The sequence below is a fragment of the Aulonocara stuartgranti genome, assembly GCF_965226115.1.
Source record: "Aulonocara stuartgranti genome assembly, chromosome: 7".
Taxonomy (NCBI): Eukaryota; Metazoa; Chordata; class Actinopteri; order Cichliformes; family Cichlidae; genus Aulonocara; species Aulonocara stuartgranti.
Window position 1 is genome coordinate 62145110 of NC_138945.1, and position 23873 is coordinate 62168982.

Below are 23873 nucleotides of genomic sequence, written 5' to 3' on the forward strand. Positions count from 1 at the left end.
CCCAGAAATATTAGACTGTGGGTTTCAAGTTAGACACGGTGATGATGTCTGACCAAAAGGTCTAACACATCCATTCCCATCCTCTCTCTGATTCAACTACTGGACTCTGAAGCAGCCGTACTGGGGATTCCTGGGAATTTCACACCTACAATGCCGATGAACAGTGACCGGTAGAGTCCATCACACCATGGTGTGCCATTTCTGACCGAGAGAGCCCAGCAGACAAGAGCAGATGCTCTCCCCCAGGGCAAACATGGGGCACCCCAGCCAGTGTAGACTTAGCAGTTTGGCGATGTGTACTCGCCCCATCATGTCGATCAGGAGTGATGATGTTCCCAGGAAGACAACGTCATGAGGTGCACCGCAGGTAAAAGAGGGAAAGCTGAAGAAAGTGTGTTCTTGAAAGAGCAAAGGTAGACATAATCACTATATATGAACTTAATTCTAAGTCAAATACGTCCTTGAAAGAAGCAGCACAGAATAATTTCAAATCTACTTCAAAACTTAGTTACCAGAAGATTCTGAAAATTATAATCATATTTATTTTTGACTAAAACAATTTCAATATATGTACCACATGGAAAATACTCCGCTTCTTCTTCCGCTTAATACTCAGCGGAAGAAGATGGATGGATGGAAAATACTCTGTGTACAGTACTGTGCAAAAGCCTTGTGTCACCCTTCATTTCTTGATATTTTGTTTCTAAAAAGCCAGACTTTCTGGTAATTGTTTTAAAGTGCTCTTGAGAAACAGTTAATAGTTCCCATGTCTTTTGCTTAATCTATGAAAAATGCCAAAGAAAACATAGTTTTACAGGCATAAAATAGTATTTCACACCAACAAGGTAATTCCCAAAGAGCTGTTAGCAGAAAACTTGGCATATCTTGGCATGCTGTGCAATGTGACCTTAAAAATGAGGAAACTGGCCAAGCAGAAGACAAAGAAGAAGTGGTAGGCTTAAAACTATCAACAGAAGATGAATGTATCTGAAAGTCATGTCCTTAAGAAACAGGAAAAAATCCAACAAAGGATCAGGCCCTTCAACAGATCTAACAACTATTCATTGAAGCCTCGTCAGAAATGGTCTCAGTGGAAGAGTGACTGTAAAGAAGCCATTCTTCAGGAAGGGAAACAGAGACAAAAGGCTGAGTGGCTGTATGCCAAATTACACAAAAAATGAAAACTCTGTTTTGCCTTATATACTGTATTTTCATGTATTTTTGCAGATGTTTCAATAAAAGCAAAATATTCAGATTTGAAATGTGACTGAAGTCTTTGCACAGCACTGTAAGAAATGGTAAGGATTACACAACCTATACAATACACTGATTTACTTTTCTGTTTTATATGGGTAATTCAAATCCAGACGATTGCTAATAATAAGAACGACTCCGTTGGAATGGAATAGTATTTATTCAGGCTCTTATAGCCTTGACTGCTGTGGCAATTTAAACCGATATGGTGGTATGCTGTGACAATTTCAGCACTTCTCACACAGCCCATGGTATGTTTACGATAAGACCACTAAAACAGTGGGCTGACCCGCCTTGATTGCATTTCATAAATCTATAAGCATAACTGTGGGACTGTGACCGCACGTGAACTACAGTCCAGTTCCGCACAAAAACATAACTGCTTTTTTTTTTTATTTGAAAAGGTCTTTTATTAATTGTAATTAAAGCAGTTTTTTTTTAAAAATTTCAGAACAAAACCCAAACAATTTTATGATCATGTTCACAAAGACAAACTATACTTGGACTTTCTAGAAAGAATTTATTGAACTTAATTGAAGGGCAACTGATTTAAAATGATTAAGTGATTATGTTTTAGGATAAAATGAATATAAGTGTGACCTTTTTGAGTTGCAGTGTCTTTATTTTTTATTTTTTTGACTTAGGAGTTGGGATTGAAATAGGTCGGGTGGATAGAGCGTCCATTGAATTGCACCAGAGCCACAGCATAGCAAACACAGAGATGACTGACCCTCACAAATGGGCCTTTCAATCCTTCTCCTCACTTTTGTCCCATCAATACCTTACTCTTCAGGGAGACCAAAGCCACCAACTCCAACTTTCTGCCCCTTCCAAACACAGAGTGAATGGTGTCTACTGTACCTCACACCACTCCCCTCTCTGTGGGGTAGAACACATTTTGACAGGCCTGTATTTATGGCATAGTGTAGTCGTGTTGGAATGAATCATGAAAAAAACCAAATGCATCTTGCTGGATGCTCATTTATATCAAGTGTCGGTCAGCTGTGGCGGTCTGCGTGTGTGGCCTATGTAAAGAGAATGGGGCTTGTGTGAGTGTATGTGTGAGGGAATATTAAGATAAGCCTAATGAGGACCAAGCTCTGTTTATCTGTTTGTATCTGTTAATGTGCATTATAAAGGTTGTCTCAAATGATTTTTTAATTGCCACTATAAGATGTCATAATCAGTACTCTGGTCATAAAGAAAAGCTGCAAGTCTGAGTTAAAACTAGAGATGGCACGATACCACTTTTTTATGTCCGATACCGATATCATAAATTTGGATATCTGCCGATACCGATATGAATCCGATATAGTGTTTTTTAATCAACAAAACTGTTTTTTTAAATATCTTGCTGCATTTTGCAAGTCTGCAAGTTCATACTCAAGTTTAAAACAACAACTACACTAAAGCTATTCTGTTATACCTGTATACAAAAAAATATTTCATAGTTCAGCAATACTGATCAATCTAATAAACTTAGACCTACACCATCCTCCCTATTCTGGTATTTTAAAGAGTACTTAGCGTAAATATTAAGCAACCTAACTAATAGGGTTCCAACTCCCAGCAACAACAAAAATAAAAAAATAAAAAATAGGGAACCACCCCTCACGCGCCACCTCATGATGCTTAATCGACGTAATCAACCTTAATTTGATGCAGTGTGAAAAAAAATGCACAGAAATCAATTATTTTTTCAAGAAATATTAAATAGATTCAACATCTTTCTTCAACAAAATTGCAGACTGCACAGATGGTACCTTCCCAAAGGAAAAAGTACTATAGCTTACTAGGGTATATATATTAGACTTAATAGTCACTATATACAGTAATTGACTTCTATTCATTTTACATCAAATTAAAACTTTGTGTGTCAGGTAATTATTTATTAAAAGCTAGACATTTTAAATGAGAATAAGAAAGAAAAGTATGTCTTTGTGCCCCCTTTTCCCAGTTAATGCCCTATCGGCCCCCCTGGCTAAACTTTGCTAGATCCGCCCCTGCACAGTTACCAGCGTCAGCTACGTAGAAAAAGATCCTGGTGTAGAAAGTAATATTAAATAAATTCTAACAACAGCTTATCAAGCTTAAACGTTCTGCTGTTGTTCAGCCGCTGGTTTCCTCTTTCTGGTGCAAAGTGGGCCAAAAACAAAGACGGACTCGCGACAGAAAAGCCGATCAGCTGATCATTTAAGCAGTTTCACGATTGAAGTAGCAGCAGGAGAGCGAGAGGCAGTCGCTCGTTAAGCTTAACGCAGGAATGCTTTACAAACATTCAGAGATGGACTTACACACTTGCTTTACTTCTCTCGGGGATAACTTTGTCGGAGATGAAATGCCAGGTTGCTAGCGAAGCTCCAAATGCTATCCAGACCACCGACAGGTCCGGCATGCCACAGCCGCTCTATCACGTGATGCATACTGCTCCGACTGCTAACGTTCTGAGGTGAGTTACGGCGTGTTGCAAGTTTTGTGAGGTGCTTTCGTGATATTTAATGGATCGGATTACATTTTTTATTTTTCTCCGATATCCGATCCAGTCATTTAGGTCAGTATCGGACCGATACCGATACGTAATATCGGATCGGTCAATCTCTAGTTAAAACAATACTTAAATACTGATGGTTGTTGTAATAGTTCATCCTTCATCCAAACAAAACTCTGTTTTGTTTGACTGAAGCGTTCAGTTAATCCAGAAAGTTTTTTTTCACTTTGTGGAATAACTTAATTAGTGGCTATTTGGACATGTGACTGTTGTTGCCAATACAGACTTAAAAAAATTACTTTTACATTTACCTAGGAACACTAGCATGGAGGAAGCTTTCAATGCAAGAAAAGTGCTTACAGTTTAGAAGGCTAGAGTTTCTTCTTTTCAGTTAAAATTCCAATAACCACAACATAACCTTAAATGACAACGGGATTTACAACAATTTCCAGATAACACTGACAGATGCATAAATAATCATTTTTACAAAACTACATTATCAGTAAAAACACATTCCAGAATGATGAGCCACTGACAGACTCGTCACAATATATACTTAATAACGATCTGTCTTTGAAACACTTTGCAAGAGAAAACACTCACATAAACATACTCAAAACACTTGCATATATGACATATATCACCATAGGAATCTTTCTGGGTGCACTGTCTCAGTGGGTGTGTGGTAACAATGGGAGCTGGGGTGAGCAAAGGCAAAGTTCTCTGGTCCTTCTCCACATAAACCTTTAATATGAGGCCTCCTCAGCACCAGTCGGCCATCTAAAGGCACTGTACCCTGTAATTGACCTTAAAAATACTTTCAGTGGAGGTCGGCAGCCATGTCATTGGCCTTCGGCCCAAGCGGTGGCTGCATCTCCCCAGCCCAGAGGAGCCTGGGAAGGCCTTACAGGGTATATTTAGTGGCCCTGTCCTTTTGAGCAGAGCAGGAGATGCAGATAATGCCAGTCTGAGTATAAAACCGCTCTGCCGCCCACGAGTGGGCCTGTCACCGGAACATTTCTCTCTCCCACGGAGTTGTGTTTCCTGAGGTCAGAGGTCACCTGTAGGCAAACCAGGTAAATATACAAACATAGGAGCTACTGATTGGAACCAATGACTTGGATGAAGAAGGGGTGTGCAAAAATCTTTGTTCTCTGTGTGGCAGGAGCAAATTTGATGAGAAAAAATAAAAAAATAAAGCTCTCAGATCAGCTGACAAACAGCAGCAATGGTAAATTTGAGCTATGATATATTTTGACACATCAAACTGCAATGACATGGTGTTGATTTTTTCACTAAGATGAGTGGAGGGACCTCTCAACAAAGAGACGAATAAATTTATCAACTTCATCTGAGGACAGAACTTGTCAGATGGGTTTCATAGTCCTACTGTCCATGTTCTGGTCAGCTCACATCAAATGCGGTGCTTCAGACAGTCACAACCTAGCTTCTATACCACTCCTCCATTCATCTGTTCTATTAACTGATATGTATCATAATTGTGAAAGTCTTGTACTAAAAGGCATGAATCGATGTTTTGATCTGGTCCCTCTGAATGAACCACGTCCATAAATGGTTACTGCGTCTATGAACTGTGAAAGCTGTCTTTTTTCGCTGGAGCCTCTTCCTGTACCCCTAACATGTATTTGGATTTTGAAAACAGTTTTACCACACTAACAGCAATAATTCTCATGCGTCATGCAAGCCCTGCTTTCTGTCTGAAATCACATTTCAACTTTAGTATTTTGAAGATTGTGTCAAAAACCTGTCCAAACATTCCGTCCTCAACAGATCTACAACAACACTCCTATTTCCATATCACATCTGGAGATCATAGAAAACATAATGAATACTGAGAATCTTTACACTTGTAATTTGATTCTGTTTAACTCTGGCTATGCATGTAGTGTAAAACATGTTTTATGTGGGAAAATATTATCATCACCGTTGGAATCAGAGCTAATGACTCTTGATGAAGACATTAATAATAACAAATGTAATTTGCTATATTCATATTTTTTTTTAATACGAAACATAGACCTAGACCTAATAACCGACGTAATAATAACTTCAGTAATAATTAATATAAGTATTACAGTTCTATTATCCATTTCAATGATATTATTCACTTTTATAATTGATCAGCTGCATCAGTTGTTCATTAAGCCGCCCCATCATGCTCATTATGTTTGTGCAGCTGTAACCAAAACGCTAGAAGCACCTTTTTTGCATGTCACACACAGACAGCAACATTCCTGCTGGTTTCTATCAGAAACTGCTGTCTGGGGCATCTGCAAGGTAATTTATGATTTCTTTCACGAAAAATTATCGTTGGAGATAAATCACAGCATACTTCTGTCTTGTAAAAAAAATTTTAACAGTGAAAACTGGAGTTGGTGTAGGAGCAAAAACAGGTCGATTTTCCTCCTTTGCTGCCTCGTCTGTTGGACAGGTACACATGAAAGGAAAGTCTCTCTTGAGTATTCTTACACAGGTGAGAACAGTGGAGTGATGCAACAATATCTGTCATTTGAGGGCATCATTTCAGCCCCTTTTCACAATTCTAAACCATTCCACTAAAAACAGAGTGCTCTCTTACCACAGTGCAATTGTAGGAACAAGTGCTGCTTGACTGCCACTGGTCTTTGATGTGTCATACAGGTATCACTTGACCGTCACCCTTCCGAGGGTCCTCTCTATCTCCAATTTATGCTCGGTTATGGGTAAGAGCAGCTTTATATCCCTCATAATGGCAGTGAGAGAGGCTGCTGGTCATTCCAACCTGGCATTGTTCCTTACCAGTAGAAACCACAAGCCTTGGTAAGCTTGAACAACACCATACTTTCATTGTGTCTTTAATAGTTTTAGAATAATAGATCATGTCTCAGGACCTTCATGTCCTTACTTATAGGAATTTTGGTTTCTTAAGAATACACATTCACAAAGCCACAAAGATAGCAGGAAACAGGACAAAGAAAGAGAGAGAGAAAGAGTCTAAAAACTTCTGGATTCTCCTCCAGAGATGCTGCCCCTGAGTATAAAATCCAAGCCCAACAATAACAAAGAAACACTTTTGATCCGCTGTATAAAAGGACAGCAACAGAGCTTGACAGACCAGGGGTTCATGTGCTCACTGTGGTCATGGTGACAGATCTGTCGACCACTCCTTGCCCATCTGGGCTGCCGGTGGAAATCTGCCTACTCTCTGAGGACAGCGAGTTCAGACCGGTAATTTAGTTCAGATGAGGTAAAGCAATATTTCCAGATTAATACGAGCCATATTCCTTTAGAACTGTCCTTTCTTTCTTCTTCTCCTTCCTGCATTTTTTTTTTTACATCTTACATGTCCAAAAGCGTCTGGCTGAAGATGAAAGGAAGAAGTAGAAGAGCAAAAAAAAAAAAAAAAAGACAGAGTGAAGGAAGATGAACAAGTTTTATGCGTTTTGTGAGACAGACACACAGGATAGCCAGTTCTACCATGACATTTGTATGTCTTTCATTAACTTTCCTTTGATCATTTCTTGAAATGCCTAATGAACAGCTTATTTGATATGGCAGAGAGAAAAGTTTGCTTTGTGTTGTTCCTTTCATTCTCCTGTGGTTAGTTTAATTTTAGATTTACACACTTTTGCATTTACACACTCTATTTATCTTTTTTATGTCACCAAGTGATGTTAAATAACAAAGAAATCCCTCAGTAGCAATCCGATGCTACTAGGCAGGGACTCTGGAGCAGATTAAACTGGTTGGACAGTACATGTTTAACGATGCTCCATACAACTTCAAACAGCGTTTTTAACATAATACACCTAATGACTCTTGGTTTAAAAAGAACCTAATGTTATCAGCGGCACACTGCTTTGGAAGCACACTGCTCCAGATGCCATTAGTCTGGCTTGGCAACAGAGTCAGTAGTTGAGATTCAGGAAGTCACAGCTGTCACTGTCCTGCATCAACTGACTGAGCATGTGACGGGCTACATCAGCCCATCCGGATGCCAAAGAAAACCATTTATCTCTCCACAATTTATAAAGAATTCTATTTATAACTTTTGTGCAACATCTAGAAAAGATGATTAAAGTAAGCAGCAAAGAGCTAAAACATGGATTAATTGGCCACCGGGCAGCTGACTGACTTTGCTGCTGGAGCATAGCCAGCTGAATGGTGAGCAGCTTTGCATGGCTATGCTTTCATCAGCTGGCTATTTTGTTAATGTAGTTGGAATACTGGGAATTAATCAACAGTCTCCCCAAGTTACTGGAACAATACATCAGACCAACAGTCCCTGAGCAGCGTTCCCCATAGTTTTCAATTATTTTCTGAATGACATTGCCTCATTTGCTTCATATGCAGAGGATAAGGCAAGCTGCCACTTTGGCTGTGGCTTCTGTAGCCTAATAGAAGACGCATGCTGATGAAGGACAGATGAAGGACATGCAGCAATGATGCTCTGTAGGACTGTGATTATGTTATGGTTTCCTTATCCTAAAGTAACTGTAGCGTGTCACTGTGTTACTGCCTAGTAAGCAAGACCTCTTGACAAGATGCCACCTTCTTACCGATTCTGCTGATCACAGCTCAGCGAATGATATAAGAAGAGTCAAACTTCTGCTTCTGCTGCTGTTTTTTAAATGTTTTTTCTGGAGCGTTCTCCCCCATCCATCTGTCACACTGCATGAGTGTGATGTCAGGACTGGGCCCTCATATTGGCTGGGCTCAGCTCGCCCGCAGCTCTTGAACAGTACAATTGAACAGTGGGTTTGAAAGGGAACGTGAAATTAGTGGTGACTCATCTCTGGCCACTATGTTATTATATCATTTCTTCACCAGTGATGATTTCAATCGATCTAAAGTTCCATGAAATCAGACCAAAAAAGCCAAAAGAATGTCTCTCTATGCGAAAGACGGAAATTATTTGTTTTTAAGAGCAGGTTTCCTTCGCTTCATATAGTTAATTTAATATAGTACAAAATCTTAAATACACACACATGTATGAGATTTTTTATAGAATAAAATTCCACTTAAAATTAGAAACCATTTTTTCCATAAACTTCATTTGAGTGACATGTGATTGTACTACTTAAATGTCATTTGAGACAAGACAAGAGATCTTTATAGTTATAGACACACTATGGGCACATTATTTGGCCCCTATTATCTTAAAGTAAAATTGATGAGGTAGAAGACAAGAGAGTGGAATAACAGAGAAGAGTTTTTTACTCCTTTTACTTTTTACTCTAGCCTTAGCTGCAAATTTGTTCCCGCGTTCAGACTTTCTGTGTACAGCTTATATGTTGTCCTAGTGTTTAACAGGTTTTCTCTGGGAAATCCCAAAACAAAAACCCATCGGTTTTCCTTGCTGGTTAAAAAGTGATTTAGAAAAAAAACAACTACCAATTATCAAAAAATAGAAACTAGTAGACAGATGTGAAGTGTTTTTACCTACTATTTCCATTTTTTACCCTAGCTATTTCACCTGTAACTAAGACATCAGCCTCCAACCTCTTTCAAATTTCATACACCAACACATGTAGACTGTTATATGGCTGATGCAGAGATCTAACGGTGTCACTGAAGATGAAACTGCCACTGTAGTAGAGGACACACTGTCATAAACGAGGATGGTGGGAAGAATCAACTTTGTGAGTTCCAGCTCATTTGAAATACAAAGTAACGCCCAACTCATCCACACATTGCCCTGCTTGGGCTTGCCATTAACCCCGGTGACCTGTAACTGTGTGTTTGTGTGAGAGTGCCCTGTGTATTTGCACATCTACTATTCCTAGTCTAGTGGAGGGCCAAGGGACCACACGAGAAGAACAGAAGAACGTTTCCTTTATAAACAACTTTTAAATCAACCATTTCTTAGCCACAGTATTTTTCCTACGAATTTCTAGCCAATAGTTAGGAGCTGTAATTTATGGGTCCACTACAGCAGTAGCATATTCAAAAAGAATGTGCAACTGCTCTACTAAGTCTTACTTAGCTGGCAACTCGTTGAGCAGGTTTACAGCATCCCATCAATATTTTAGTTCCCAACTGGAGATAGGGTTTCCAGTATGTTTCTAAACCTTGTTCCAGACCAATTTAGTGTCTTAGTCCACCCATGGTGTTTCGGCTTAACTTTTATTACAATATAATGAATATACATCCTCGATCTATATGACGCCTGAGTTGCACACTTCTCTTGATGCAGCTAGCGAGCACAAGTTTAGCCTGGCAGAATGTAGCTTTGCATTGCTGAGTGTGGTTGAGATTTATGTTACTGCTGTGGGGCGTGCATATGGCTAACAGATGGTGGCATCCTGCTCCTTTTTCCTCCCTCAGCACATCACCACTTAGTCGGTCCCCCAGCCCATCCCTATCTGCTTTTTCTCTTTTGGTCTGATACAAAGTTTTGAGCAGTACATCAAGAAAGCTTGTGCAGTTGTGTTTTTAGAAATATCATTTCCATTTTAGTATCTTAGAAATGAAATTTCCAATGCTAAAATGCTAAGCTATTCTATCTTATCCTCTATTAAGACAAAGAACTGGTCTCTTCAAATACCTCAACTAAATATCCATTAATCAGCTCCAGACTTCAGAACTTATTTTAGCCTCCTCTTACCATCAGCCAGTATATTTTAAAAATAACATTAGCTTTTGAATTCAATACATACAATACGTCTATCAGTCCTTTTAATTCAGATTTCCTGTGTCAAACTCTTATTTCCATCAGTGACCCCTTGTGTCCTATGGATGGACCATTGTCATCTTGTAACAGATAATTCCCATCAAGTTAGAAATATTTTAATAGAGAGACAATGGGACCCATATCACTGTGGCTCAGGAGGTGAAATAGATCATCTACTGATCTGAACATCAGTTCAATCCCTGAGCAAGGCCTGCCTGTTTCACTGTCCTTGGACAGTTAAACGTTAAATGTGCATGAGTATTACAGGTAAATGCGTTTATGATTTGAGTGCTTTGAGTGCTCATTAAAACTAGAAAAGCAAAAGCACTGCATCAGTACCAGTCCATTTAACAAATCATGCCAAAGTGCATTGTTAAAGGTAAAGTCCAAAGGATTTTACCTTTAACTTGTGCTAATTTGTCCATAAATTTATGTGACCCTTTTTCTTTCTTCTTTTTGGGAGGCAGTATTTCTTTTTCTTTTTTCTTTTTGTATTTTTAAGTTATTTTGTGGCCACTGTGGACCTTGTGGACCTAAAGCTGCCTTAAGCTGTGGGAGATACTAACTCTCATTAGAATACCAGACAAAATCACATGCAACTGTGGTGTAATTCCTAAATTTACAGCATGTATTCAGAAACCGCCGACCATGTTTGACATTCACTTTAGGAGACAAATTGATACCAAGCAGTGACAGTACACATAAAAAAATCCCACTCAGCCTGTGATGACACTGCCTATTTTGCTCCCTTATCTAACCCATCACATCAACTCTTTAGCTGTCACACCGAATGCCAAACACAGAAATCAGGCACACATGCATATCTTACAGTAAAAGAGACAGAACACTATTCTAACACTGTACAGGTGTAAGCAATGCATTTTTGGCCCAGTGCAATCTTAAACAAAGAAATCACCAAAACTTTGAGAACCCCAAACAGAGGTTTTAACCACTGAGGAGTTGCAGAAGGGTTTCCAGGCAGCTAGATCTGTGGAAGGGGAGCTACATAACACTGCTGTCTTTGTGAGTGTGTTCAAATAGTATTTTGATAGTATAATAAAAGAAATAGTAGTAATAGTATAAAAAGAAATAGTATTTCTCCCACAAAACGCCACGTCCAGATGAACAGAATCAACTTTTGGAGATTCAAATCGTATTCTGTCAATCAGATCACCTTTACATACCCACATATCCATGGCAGTGCTACCATGAAGCACAGCACATGCCCCATGTACAGACTGGGAAGTAAATATCAAGTGACGTACAGTATACTGTGGATTTTCACATGTAGCACAATCAGTCATAAAGGCATGTAGTAAACAGAGCCACTTACGCTGCCTTAAAGTGCTAAACCGTGGAGGCTATCCAGAAAATATTTACACGGACTTTTAAAAGTGTAGCCAAAATGAGTCTTCCTTCCCACACACATTGAGGCAGTATGAGTTGGGAGACCCATATCCATGCGCAGACACAGATAAACACACAAAAGTAATCAGACAAGCGCACAGCCCCCGTCTACAGATTCAAGTATTCCACTCGGTTAATCTACATCCCACTCTCAGAGTCTGAGAATGTACAGCTGTGTGGTTTTCTTGACACATTCAATTCCCTGCCATTGGGAATCACCTCAAGGTGTTCTGAGTCATCTGTTGGTGTTTGTGTCTTCATCTATTCTATGACACCACAGAGCTGCAACCACAAGGAGTTAAAGACTTTTACTATTGAGACACACAGATGCAGCCACAAACGTGCAACCACAAATCCACACACCCACACAGTTACACATGTACTCATATAAACATGGAAGGAAATGCGAGTCATATTAATCCTCGAGGACACCAATGTCATTCCACTCTGTGCCCTTTTTCGGTCCCAGTCTTCTGCGTCATTTTTTGAAATGGAGCATAAGAGGAGAACAAAGTGTTCTTGTGGATCATCGTGTGTCTTTGATAACTCCAAAGAGAAAGTGACGTCCAGGATTTAACATTTGTTGATTTTTCCTCTCATGCTGTGTTTCTGCTTGGTAATCATACTTCAAGTGTGACCACAGTACTAAGAAGAAACCTTACACATGTAGAAGCATTTTTAAAAATGTAAATAAAAAGTGCTCAGAAAGGGAGATTTTTTTTCATGTGAATTTTGAGCCTGTCAAATGTGGTGAACAATTTTTCCCACACGGGGTCATACTCTGACGTATGGACATGTGCCTGTCAGTGTGATAACACGTAATGTTGAATCTGTTCTGCGTAAATGTGTGTGTGTGTGTGTGTGTATCTCTCTCTCTCTCTATATATATATATATATATAAATATGTGTGTGTGTGTCCTTTCCTTTCCCTCTGTATTTACACCGTTAGCATCCTTGCCAGCCCCCTTTTTATCATCTCAGCATATTTGCTTACCAGTCAGGTGAGGTGACATATACAATGTGGATCACATGGTATATCTTACTCCAGTGAACTGGGTGAGGGCTGTACTTTTTCAAACAAACAACACAACAACAAAAAAGCTATACTGCAGGAATTGTAATGATGAGGCATTAGGCAGGAATTTGGTTCATTAAGTTACGTGTCTGGAAACAGCTAAAATCAGGGCAGTTGTCAGGGGATTATTATCTCCACACCCACGCTTTTGGTTCTTTGCTAAAGTTCTGAGAAAGTCCTGGGTTGCAGGGTACAGCTGATATGTCAGTGCCTCAGGCCTAAAGGCTGAGGTGCCTGCATACCTGAAAATGTTTCCATAACAGCACACTTTAGTTAAAGACACATTTTTCTGTATTTGTTCACTTTAGGAGTATTTGTATCATTCATAATCTAAGCATCTGGAAGACAAATACACATATTTGTGATTGAAACTCAAATGGACATGGGCTGAACACATAAACCAACCCTGCAAAGCAAACGGGAGAAGTTTGCTCCCACAACTTTCTGCCAGGCAGGCAGTGTGTATTTTAGGATGCATTTTAACCCAAACCATGATCTTTTCCTAAACCTACCCAGCTACTTTTTTTTTTTTTTGCCTAAATGTAACCATCTAAACAAAGTGTGCTAAAAACTGAAAATAATATATGGAAAAAGAAAGCTTTCTCTCTTAAATCATTCCATGCAAAGTAACCAGCACATAAAATGACTAAATAAAACTGCGTATCATTATAGTTCCAGTGAAATATACTCTAAATGTAAGCAAATACAGATTAAACACCTTCAAACGAAGATTACCGGGGGAGATTTATGACAACGTGATAAAAAGCACATGAGAGAAAATAGAAAGAAAGTCATGCTGGGTAGAAAAAAAACAACATTCCTCAGTCACTTTGGTAAACTATAGCTCATTTAAGACTAAATGTTAACTGATAAAAGCTGGGGTTGCCATTAACAGCAAGTAAAAAATGAAGGTAGTAAACAGTTTATATAAATGCTTGTTGAATGGACCAATGGAAACAGCTCCAGGTATTTTGCTCTAGCTGAGCAGATGAGACACTTATCTGGAAGGAAATGCTAAGGCACTGCCTACATGAGACTTTGTGGTGTTTACTGATGATTTGGCACTATGACAGCTATGTCTGTGTGCTTTAAACCCATTTGTTTCTCTTTTCTTGGAGGTTTACTGGTCCACCAGGGCTTGTTGCAGTGCTGCCTGTCAGAGACGAATATACGAACATTCAATGGCAGCATCATGTAATGGAAGCTAAAACGCAGCAATTTATACTGTAAAACAGAAGTATTTTTATAAGCCCGCACTTATATAGGTCTATATACATAATGTTAGTTCAATTCGGAATGATTTAGTCATAAAAAATACAATATTTCTAAGATTTTGGCTGCTCGTATTTCAAAGTAGTGTATGACACTGCATCAGCTTGTCAGCGCCTTGCATGCATCACGTTAAAATACTGTGACAATACAAAACAGTGTTTTACTTGGTTTTTTTTGGTTGAGGTTTTATTTAATTCATCTCTAAGGGCATATTGAGATATCCTTGCCTGAATTAATAAATGCAAGGGAGCAAGTGAGGGCTTGCATGTGTTAGCTTTTCCAGCTAGTGAGAATGCACTGTGTGCCTTGCTCTGTGCATACATCTGTACATGTACATACAAATGCAAGAGGCTGGTACATGCCAAATATTTTCTTTAAATTGAGCTGCCTTTCAAATGAAAAACAAATCCGATTTAGACTGGCAGTTTGAAAAAAAGACTGCTCCAGAGACTGCTATATGTGATTTAATAACACGCTGCATTATGCGGTCATTGGATTAGCTTTGATACTAAGCCAAATTTACAAGATAAAAGAAAGTAAAAAAGAAGGCAGCGCTATATGCAGAGGTCAAAGAGACCCCAGCAAAGATCTGAAACAAGGATATAAGACTGCCCCAGAAACGTGCCCAGCTTCAGAGGTTGAAAATGGCTAATGAAAAACATAACAATGCTAGAGGACAGAGGATGGAAAGGGTATCTTAAGGGGAGGGACAAAAGGGGGAGAAGTAATCTTAGGTAAAAGGTCCGCAGCACTGATATGGTTTCTATTCTTGCAGCATTTTCTGGGTGTTTAAAGAGCTCAAGGCAGCAGGCCTGTCATACAGCTGGACTGTCACTCTTCAGTGCTGTCTCCCACCTCTGACACACCCTTCTCCTTCCATCTGCACCACTCCTTTTGCTAACTGCCTGGGGTTTTATTCCCTTGACTATCAATGACACCTTTATCTTCTTGTTTCACTCAGCCAACATTTTCAGGGCACACCAACTTCATGTCAAACATCACTCGTCCATTCTGTTGTTCTCATCAGATTATGCATGTGCATCCCCGTACACCTGGATTCCTGACCTCACTCCCGCCTATGACCTCATAAATCAATCAATCCTCTTATAAAGCTTTTAAAGGAATACCTGCTTTGTCCCTCTATATTGTGAACATGACTCTGATTGCTGATGGACACATCTGGTACCTTGTCTACTGATCACTGCATTTGTACCTTCTTTTCGAGTCACTGTTAAAGGTATATAAAATCTGTGTGGTATATAAAATCTTATGGATGCTTTGGAGTAAGGTAGCAACAAGAAATAAACAGACTTCAGAAGCATTAGAAAACACACTTGCATGCACAGAACACATAGCACATTTTATGAACTCATAATTGCAAAGTTTATAGCCTTGCTGCTGCTCAGTCTGCCTTACAGAACACACACATAGACGCACAATTTCCCTTGGAAGTGGAGCAAAGTAACCTAAGGCAATAATTGACAGCGCTGACAGCAGTGGACAGCAAATATGTAATAAGTACACATATCGCAACAAAATATTGGATCAGCATTTTTGGAGTTATGTTGTTCACTGCTGAAACAAAGCGTTCGCCGACCAGGACCCAAAGTATAACTGTCTCCTTCACTCAGACATCATGATGGCACACCTGGCAAAATACAGCATTACACTTACAGGGGGAATGCCACACCTGGCAGCAGTGAGGATGAGTTTTCCACCTTTCAAATGAGTGTGGTAGTCAGGCTGGCACAGGGAGGTAGACTGGCATGACCGAGCAGGTTCCACTTGCGGAGCAGGGGAGGATAAAGTGGGTGTGGGGATGAAAGGGAGGGGAAGTGGAGGGCTCAGTGCAAGCCAAGGAAACACAGGTTGGTTGGAGGCATGTAAGTTGGGGGCTGGGTATATTCACTGTGGAAGTAGTGAGCGAAAAAAAAAAAACCCCAAACATTCCTGTGACCTCTCTCTCTCTGCTCTACCTTAACCCCACCATTAGGTTCCTCGCCACACCCTGGAAGCTCTTAGCTCTGAGCTGTCACCGGTGGGCTAAAAGCAAATCAAGATAACCACAACACAGAGATGAATCAATCGGAAGGTGAATGAGAGGCAGAAGAAAAAAGAAATACTTAAGTCTAAATGTGGAGCATGTAGAAGCAATGTGTAAACAGTATTACAGCAAACAGGTATAGGCAGGATCACCGCTGTAGCTTCTTCTCTGCTACTTTTTGGTGTTCAAAAAAGATAACGCACACTTACAAAGTCTACACAGACTCTTGTAATATTAGTCTGTTGCAGCTGTTTTCTGCTTCTCATTGCTAACATAACAGCTGATGTCCTGTAAACATACAAAACTTAAAAGAAATGCTTAATTTATTTTATTATGTGGCAGCAAAATGTTCATGCAAACCATATTGTGACCAGATGAGGTCTTGACTCTTTTATTAGCTGTCCACTGCTGAAGCAGGACAAGTTTTTTGTTTGATCTTTCATAAACCAAAGTTCAAACTGAATCAAAACAAAACAAAGGCACTCGCAGCACACGTGCACCCCGCTGCAGCGACTTTCCTCCATTGTCTTTTGACCTGCTTCACCTGGTGATTCACACACACACACCAAACTCTAATCTAAGGGAGGAAAAAGGTGCCACAGCCACTTCAAAGTCTGATGACTAACACAAGAGTGGTTTACATACTCAAATATAAATACGTGTCTTCTCTGAGGCTAAGGTGGATTCAAAGAAAATTCCACCCAGTCCACTGCATGACATGGCTTTCACAGTCCCAGTTCTACCATAATGATACCTGTGTTTACATATAGACACACGAAAACACATGCACACACATGCAGACACACACTGGGAAAGCTCAACATTAGGTAAGACATTCTCTCCTCCGCTCACCTTTCTGGGCTGCACAGTGACTCCAAACTCCAATGTATGAGGTGTGTGTCAGTCTCTCCTCTCCTTGATCTTGCTCTCCCTTTCCCTCACTTACTCCTCAACCTGCAGTCATCGCGTGGCGCTAGTCACGGTGAACTAAGGCAGAGGGAAAAAAGAGGAGGGATGGGAAGGTTAGAGGGACAAATGAGTCCTGCCCAGACTGATGAGAAAGGCTTCCAAAAAAACGCCCTCAGGAGAGAAAAGATCAGAACACTTTACTCCACCAAAATGTTTTAAACTTTCTCACCACTGCGCTGTTTCCACCGATTTCTTTTTACTGAGCTCCTTTTTGTTCTGTTCCTTTTTCCTAGCAGTTTTTAAAGGTTTTCCTAAAAACTACTTTTCCCTCTTAAAGTCCTGCCAATCAGCAAATCGCTTGCTCTTTCAAAAAAAAAAAAAAAAAAAAAAATGCTGCTTCCTTTCTCTTTCTGCTTCTGCTACTCACAAGTTCTTCTTCTCCCTGCTGTTGCCTGTCACTGTTTATCTAAATTTGTCTGAATTCTTTCTCCGTCTGCCTCCTGCTCTCACACTCATGCACCACACTCACAGCGTGTGCTTTACCTCGCACTTACCCTGGTGTGCAGCTGTGTGATGAAGGAAACACACCTGCTTTTACTGAAGTGTGTGTGTACATATATGTGTGCAGTACAGAGCTTACTCTAAGCCAAAAGATGGAATCCAGTTGGAGTTTGCTTTCCATACTGTTTCAACTGTCATCTGGTTTCAGAACTGTTAAACTGATTCTATAAATCTATACTTGGCTGAAGGCATTTAATAGGAAATGTTTAAAAGTTTATGGTTGGTTGGTGACTGCATGTGACAGTGAATAATATGGCTTCCATACCTGCAAGACACTCGCACAGATGCACTTTACAGCTTTAATGACCCTAACATCATCTTTCCAAAATTTGAGGGATGCATGGTGCTTTTTGAGAGGCAGGCATGCAAGTTTAATAACAGAATTACTGGGACCTACTGGGAGAAAGAAAGGAGATGTAGCTAAAATCGAAATTGACTGACACACTTCAGTAAGAATCCGTTAGTGGGCTGTCTCAAATTCACAAGAACCTTTTTGACCCGGGGCTGTGTGTTTTGTATGTGCTGCAGGGTTTCCTCTAGGTGGAGCCAAGTATGATTGGCTGTAATCCAGAGCACCTGGCTGGTGTCCAACAAGGTTATTATCTACCGGTTAACCTCTGTCTGTCTACACGTGGACCAGCGAGCCTATACGTGCTCCTCACCATGCACTCAGCACCATCTTACTCTGTATTATCGTTCAGTTTTTCATCTAAAACATGTGCCACATATATGCACGAACACTCATACCTCATTTTGCTTCTTTTCATTCATTTTAGCCTATTCTCATGATATTGTTTGTTAATTATTATAACGTGGCAGTCCGTCTCTTCTCTTTGTTGTGGTCTGTGATGTAACCATAACAATCTTTATTACTGCATGTAACTTAGAAAGGGTCAAAAGGAGGAGCGTATATTCACTCCAGCTCTCCAGTCATCTTGTAACCTGATCAAGAGATAAGCCAGAGCAGTGCTGACAACAGCTTTCACAATATAACCCAGCCGTGCAGCAGATGAGAGATTTTCAACAACCGCATTACGATTCTGAGTCATCATCACGATCCTAAATACCAGCTTGGCTCCAGCTTCAGCTGCTCAATTGTGATACACCACAATGATCATCAGCCACATCCCCACAAACCTCCCCTGACTCCAAAGATAACTGCTTTACGATCCCATGCTTCACTCTTCCCCCCCACTCCCAGGGAGCACTACTTAAAATCAAAGTAGTGTGTGAGTCAGCTCTCCAATCATGAAAAAAAATCCTATTTACAAGCCTTGACCTATGAGTCACTATGTAATCGTTGAGAATCTGGAACAGCTTCCTTCTCTGCTGGTCATCCCTCACTCCCCCAGTTCCTGTTTGTCTGGTTTACAACATTCCCATTTCTCTTTCTGTCATTGGACGATTTCAGCAGAAGGGTCAAATTATGTCAGTGGCCCAAAATGTGTTAAGACCTAACAACTGTTCACATATTTAGGTCACTATCCCAAATGCCTGCATCTACAGTTTGTACCTGCATTTGGCAGTCTCTGTGGTTTTGTGTGATTGTTTAACTCTGTCATCAAACTGCGCGTGGGAACTTTGTGTGCTGATTTTTACACACAGGTTTCTGTTCTGTATCTGTATACAGATGTTAAACCAGCACGTCTTGTTTTAAATGTCTTTGCCACTGATACAAATTCTGCAGAGATTTTATTCACAGGGCAATATTTTTTATTGACAAATAAATATCTTTTTTTGTTATATTTGGTTTATATGTTTACAGGTCATCAGTTCATAGGTCATCAGCTGATCAGTGTTTGCTGGCGGTATCTCAGAGGATTGTGGTTTTGAGATTGTGGCTTCCAAGCTGTGGAACAGGCTTCTAATGCACTTGAGATCCGTGGACATTATTGATACATTTTAAATGAAGCTTAACATTCACCTCTGCATGATCGCTTTTGTCTAGTTTTTACCATGTACACTACTTTAATCATTATGTCTTATTTTATATGGTAAAGATGTCTAAACAATGGTAAATTGGTATGAAGGGCCCAAAGTATGCCCATAAAATACCCCCCACATCATTACACCACCAGCAGCAACCTACAAGCCATGATGGAAACATGCTTTCATGTTGGGTTTTCACCAAATTCGGACTGTACCATCCAAAAGTTAGAGCAGAAATGGACTGTCATCCAACCAGGAAATATTTTTCTAATCTTTTTTTTTGTCCAGTTTTGGTGAGCATGTGGGAATTATAAACTCAGTTTCCTTTTCTCAGCTGACATACTGTATTGTTCATTTGGAGAATCTCTTCTGCAAACCTTTGATTCTAACAATTGGTTATTTGACTTTCTGTTGCCTCCATATCAGCTCTCAGCAGTCGGCCCATTCTCCTCTGATCTCCTGCATCAACAAGATTTTAGTTAAGTAAAATGCCGCTCACTGCATAGTTTCTCTTTTTCATACCATTCTATATAAACTAGAGATGGTTATGCGGGAAAATCAGTAAAACAAGTGTACCTAATAATAGGGCAGATGGTATGTGTCGTCAGTGATATTCCTGATTCTCTGGCCAACGTGCTCCAAATCAATCCATCCATCCATCCATCATCTTCCGCTTATCCTTGTCAGGGTCAGGGGCGGGCTGGAGTCTAGCCCAGCTATCGTAAGGCGAGAGCCAGGTTAGACCCTGGACAGCTCTCCAGGGTCTAACCTAAATGTGATAATTAAGGGATTATTTAGTATTAGTGTTTTGATCACTGTTTAGCCATGTTACTGGGATCTTAACATCTGCTAGTGTATTCAGCACAGAGGTCATCACGGTTTCTAAATGTTTAAAATAAACTACTGGTACATTGTCATCCACAATTACCATCTTCTAGGTGGTTCTTGACTAAATGTCAGGGAATTACCAGGAAGTTAGGAGAACCATTAATGTCTGTTCAAATTTGATAATAGCTGATAATGTCAATGTCATTACTAGAGCACTTGTTCAGGAAACCATAAGTATGAACATTTTACCCTTTTCCAAATTTAGTGGTCTATTATCAATTTTGTAAGATATTAGAAATATTAGACCAATAGATAAACTTACATTTCTATCCAGTGAGCCAAGTAAACTTCCTGGGGTGGCTGCTGTTCAACTTGTATTCTCATGCGTCTCTTCACCAAATTTTCAAAATTTGATTGACCCTGAAAGTATCAGTATCTTGAGAAACATATGTAATATGTATGTTATAGCTATCAAAAACATTATCCTAGATTAGGATTGAGCCCTAACCTGAGATTTTGCATTATCACAATATCTTAATTATGATTTACTGCATACTGGAATCCCAGATTTAAGCAATAGTATGACAAAATCTGTTCACAAAGACAAATACTGGAAATTCACCATTACAATTCCAGTTAAGACAAGAGCTTATGGTCATCTACATGAGGCAAAAATGGAATATATACCGGATGATTGGAACACAAGGAAAACAGAGGGGTTTTATTTCACAGACTTGAGGTTTGGAAAACTTCACAATGACCAGAAATGGTTAGTCATCATCAGTGATGGTTTACCGTATAACAGCACAGGAAGGCAACAGATTCCTGTAAATGTGTAAGTGAACTGAAATCAATACAAAAAATGAGCCAGGTTTGAGAAAGAGATTTTAATTTTTTTATAACATTTCTGGATCATTTGCAGAGGAATTTTCACCAAAACCCTACATAATATCAGGCTCTTCAATTTTTCACTGTATATAGATTGTGTACTTATTTGGTAGGATCTCTCCCATTATTTTTAATAACACCTGTTTTGTTATTCTTCTAAGTCTTATTATTATCAAAAATGACAGGTACTTTTATTGATAAAAGTTTCTTAAAGCTATAGCACTATCAGATAAGCATATTCCAGTAAAACTCTATAAAACCAGGTCAATGTCTAGCTCAGAGAAAGGAAAAGAAGAACTGGACAGAATGATGAATTACAACAAGTCCCTGTAGGTTGTCTATAGGTAGAGCAAACTGAAAAGTAGCTGTCTAAAAAACAGAATGCATCTGACTACATGGGTGACTTCAGCTGATAATGACTGGAATCCAAGCCCAGCAGTCATAAATTTTTCACTGGATGATTAAACTGAAAGGCAAAGAGAAGGTGAAGAAGTGTTTGCGTAGGGGGTGCATATGTGTGAGTGAACGAAAAGAAAAAGGAGAGACTGAGCCAGAGAAATCAAAAGTTCTTCCATGTGGCTTTGTGTGCTATAACACCTGCTCCTACTTTTATTTGCCGCAGGAGACAGGTATGCGAGCTGATGCAGGTATAGGATTGAGAGAAATACATGACCCCACTATCAGCTCCATAAGGGTACACACACACACACACACACACACACACACTAGATATATATAGAGATAGAGAGAAAGATAGAGAGAAAGATAGAGAGAGAGAGAGAGAGATATGTTTAATTGTAATAATAAATATTACGAGCTCCTTCTCCAAGCAGTCACTCCCCTTAAGCTAAAATGTTGTTCTTCTGGAAAGATATACTACATATCCTCAAGCTTTTCATCAAAGGCAAAGACAGATCCAGCTTCAGTGAATCTTCAGCGCGCACTGCTAAGTAAGAGACAACCGGATGAAAGAAAATACATTAATCATGTTCACTATTTAAATTTGGGATATATACAACAATGTTTCTGATAATGAATCTTTATTATGCCTACAAAAATGATAAGGTATCTGTGGCAAGAATCCAAGTGAGCTGACATGGCTGAAATCAGCTGATGGTGTTTCCCTCTCTTCTCGGCTATCACTCTCGTTGTGATTGCTGTAAAAGCTACTTTACTTTCTACACTTGTAAGCTTTTATTGCATGTTTCCTTCAGTTACATTAATGCCGTCTCACTTTACTTGTCTTGTTAGTTTCACTGCACATGCCTCACATTTACATGTATGAGTGTGAAGAGCACATTGAGACTGACAGCAGAGAAAGAATAAATTAACCGAATGACTCTAGCACCGAGAAGGAGACTAGTGAACGTATATAAGGAGATTATCACAACTATAAGCCTCCTTCTCAAAATGAGTAACAAAGCTCATAAATTTAACACTCTGAGGTCTAACAGGTAATAACCCAAACTCCAACCCCCTTCCTAACCTTTATTTTAAAAAGGGACTGACTGACTGACTGTTTTATGTAAAACATGCTTGATAATTGTCAGTTAGAATGATTATTTTCTTTGTTCTCTGATTGCAAAGACTAAGGAGGACCATTTAATAAAAACAATAATTGCATGTTTTGATTGCATAGAACACTCGATGATTAGCAGTTATTGTCAATACCAAGTGCTCTGATATGACATACTTGGTACTGACACTTGGTATCAATGGATGCTCAAAGCTAAGCTTTCAGTATTGTTTTGGAACCGGAAAGACTGAATCAGCGCATCATTACTCTCTCCTGTGGACTCTGTATTTAATTCTTATTGTCTTTTATCAGCTGAGACACAATTAGTAAAACAATGTATAATTTATACAGTTAAGTGCATCAATATTTGGGGAGAGACAACTTTTTTTCTAAATTATCTAAATTTCTACATTACCACAACTCAGATGCAGTTGACTGAATTAAAGCTGAAAGCTCAGACTTTTAGCTTTAATTCAGTTGGTTGAACAAAAGAATTGCATCAAAATTTGAGGAAGTGAAGGATTTTTTAACACAGTCCCTTCATTTCAAGGTCTCAAAAGTGATTAAATAAATGAAAATAAGATGTTCATTTCTAATACTTGGTTGAAAACTCTTTGCTGGCAATGACAGCCTGAAGTCTTGAATTCATGGACATCACCAGATGCTGGTTTACCTCCTTTTTATCTGCCAGGCCTTTTACTGCAATGGCTTTCAGTTGCTGTTCATTTGTGAGCCTTTCTGTCCAATGTTTAGTCTTCAACAAGCAAAACACATGCTTAATCGGGAAGATCAGGTGACTCACTTGGCCATTCAAGAATATTCAAGAAAATTCTTATATATTCTAATTAGCTGGATTTGAGCAGACAGTGTGTCTCTGAACACCTCCGAATTCATTCACCTGCTTCAGTCCTTTGTCACAACGTCAATAAACACTACTGTCCCAGTGCTACTGGCAGCCATGCATGCCCATCACACTGCCTCAACTATGTTTTACAGATGATGTGGTATGCTTTAGATTATGAACTGTTC

At 39.4% G+C, this 23873-nt stretch overlaps 1 protein-coding gene across 6 annotated transcripts in view; it reads right to left on the bottom strand.

Moving 5' to 3' along the window:
- Positions 1-23873, bottom strand: part of znf469 (zinc finger protein 469) — a 212887-nt gene that overhangs the window by 45124 nt on the left and 143890 nt on the right. For 4 of the 6 annotated variants that reach the window (XM_082540330.1, XM_082540327.1, XM_082540331.1 and 1 more), the window contains one exon: positions 17066-17200. The exons of the other annotated variants lie outside the window; for them this stretch is intronic. The gene's annotated coding sequence lies outside the window, so the exon portion shown is untranslated. The remainder of the gene's footprint in view (positions 1-17065; positions 17201-23873) is intronic. 6 annotated transcript variants of the gene reach the window in all.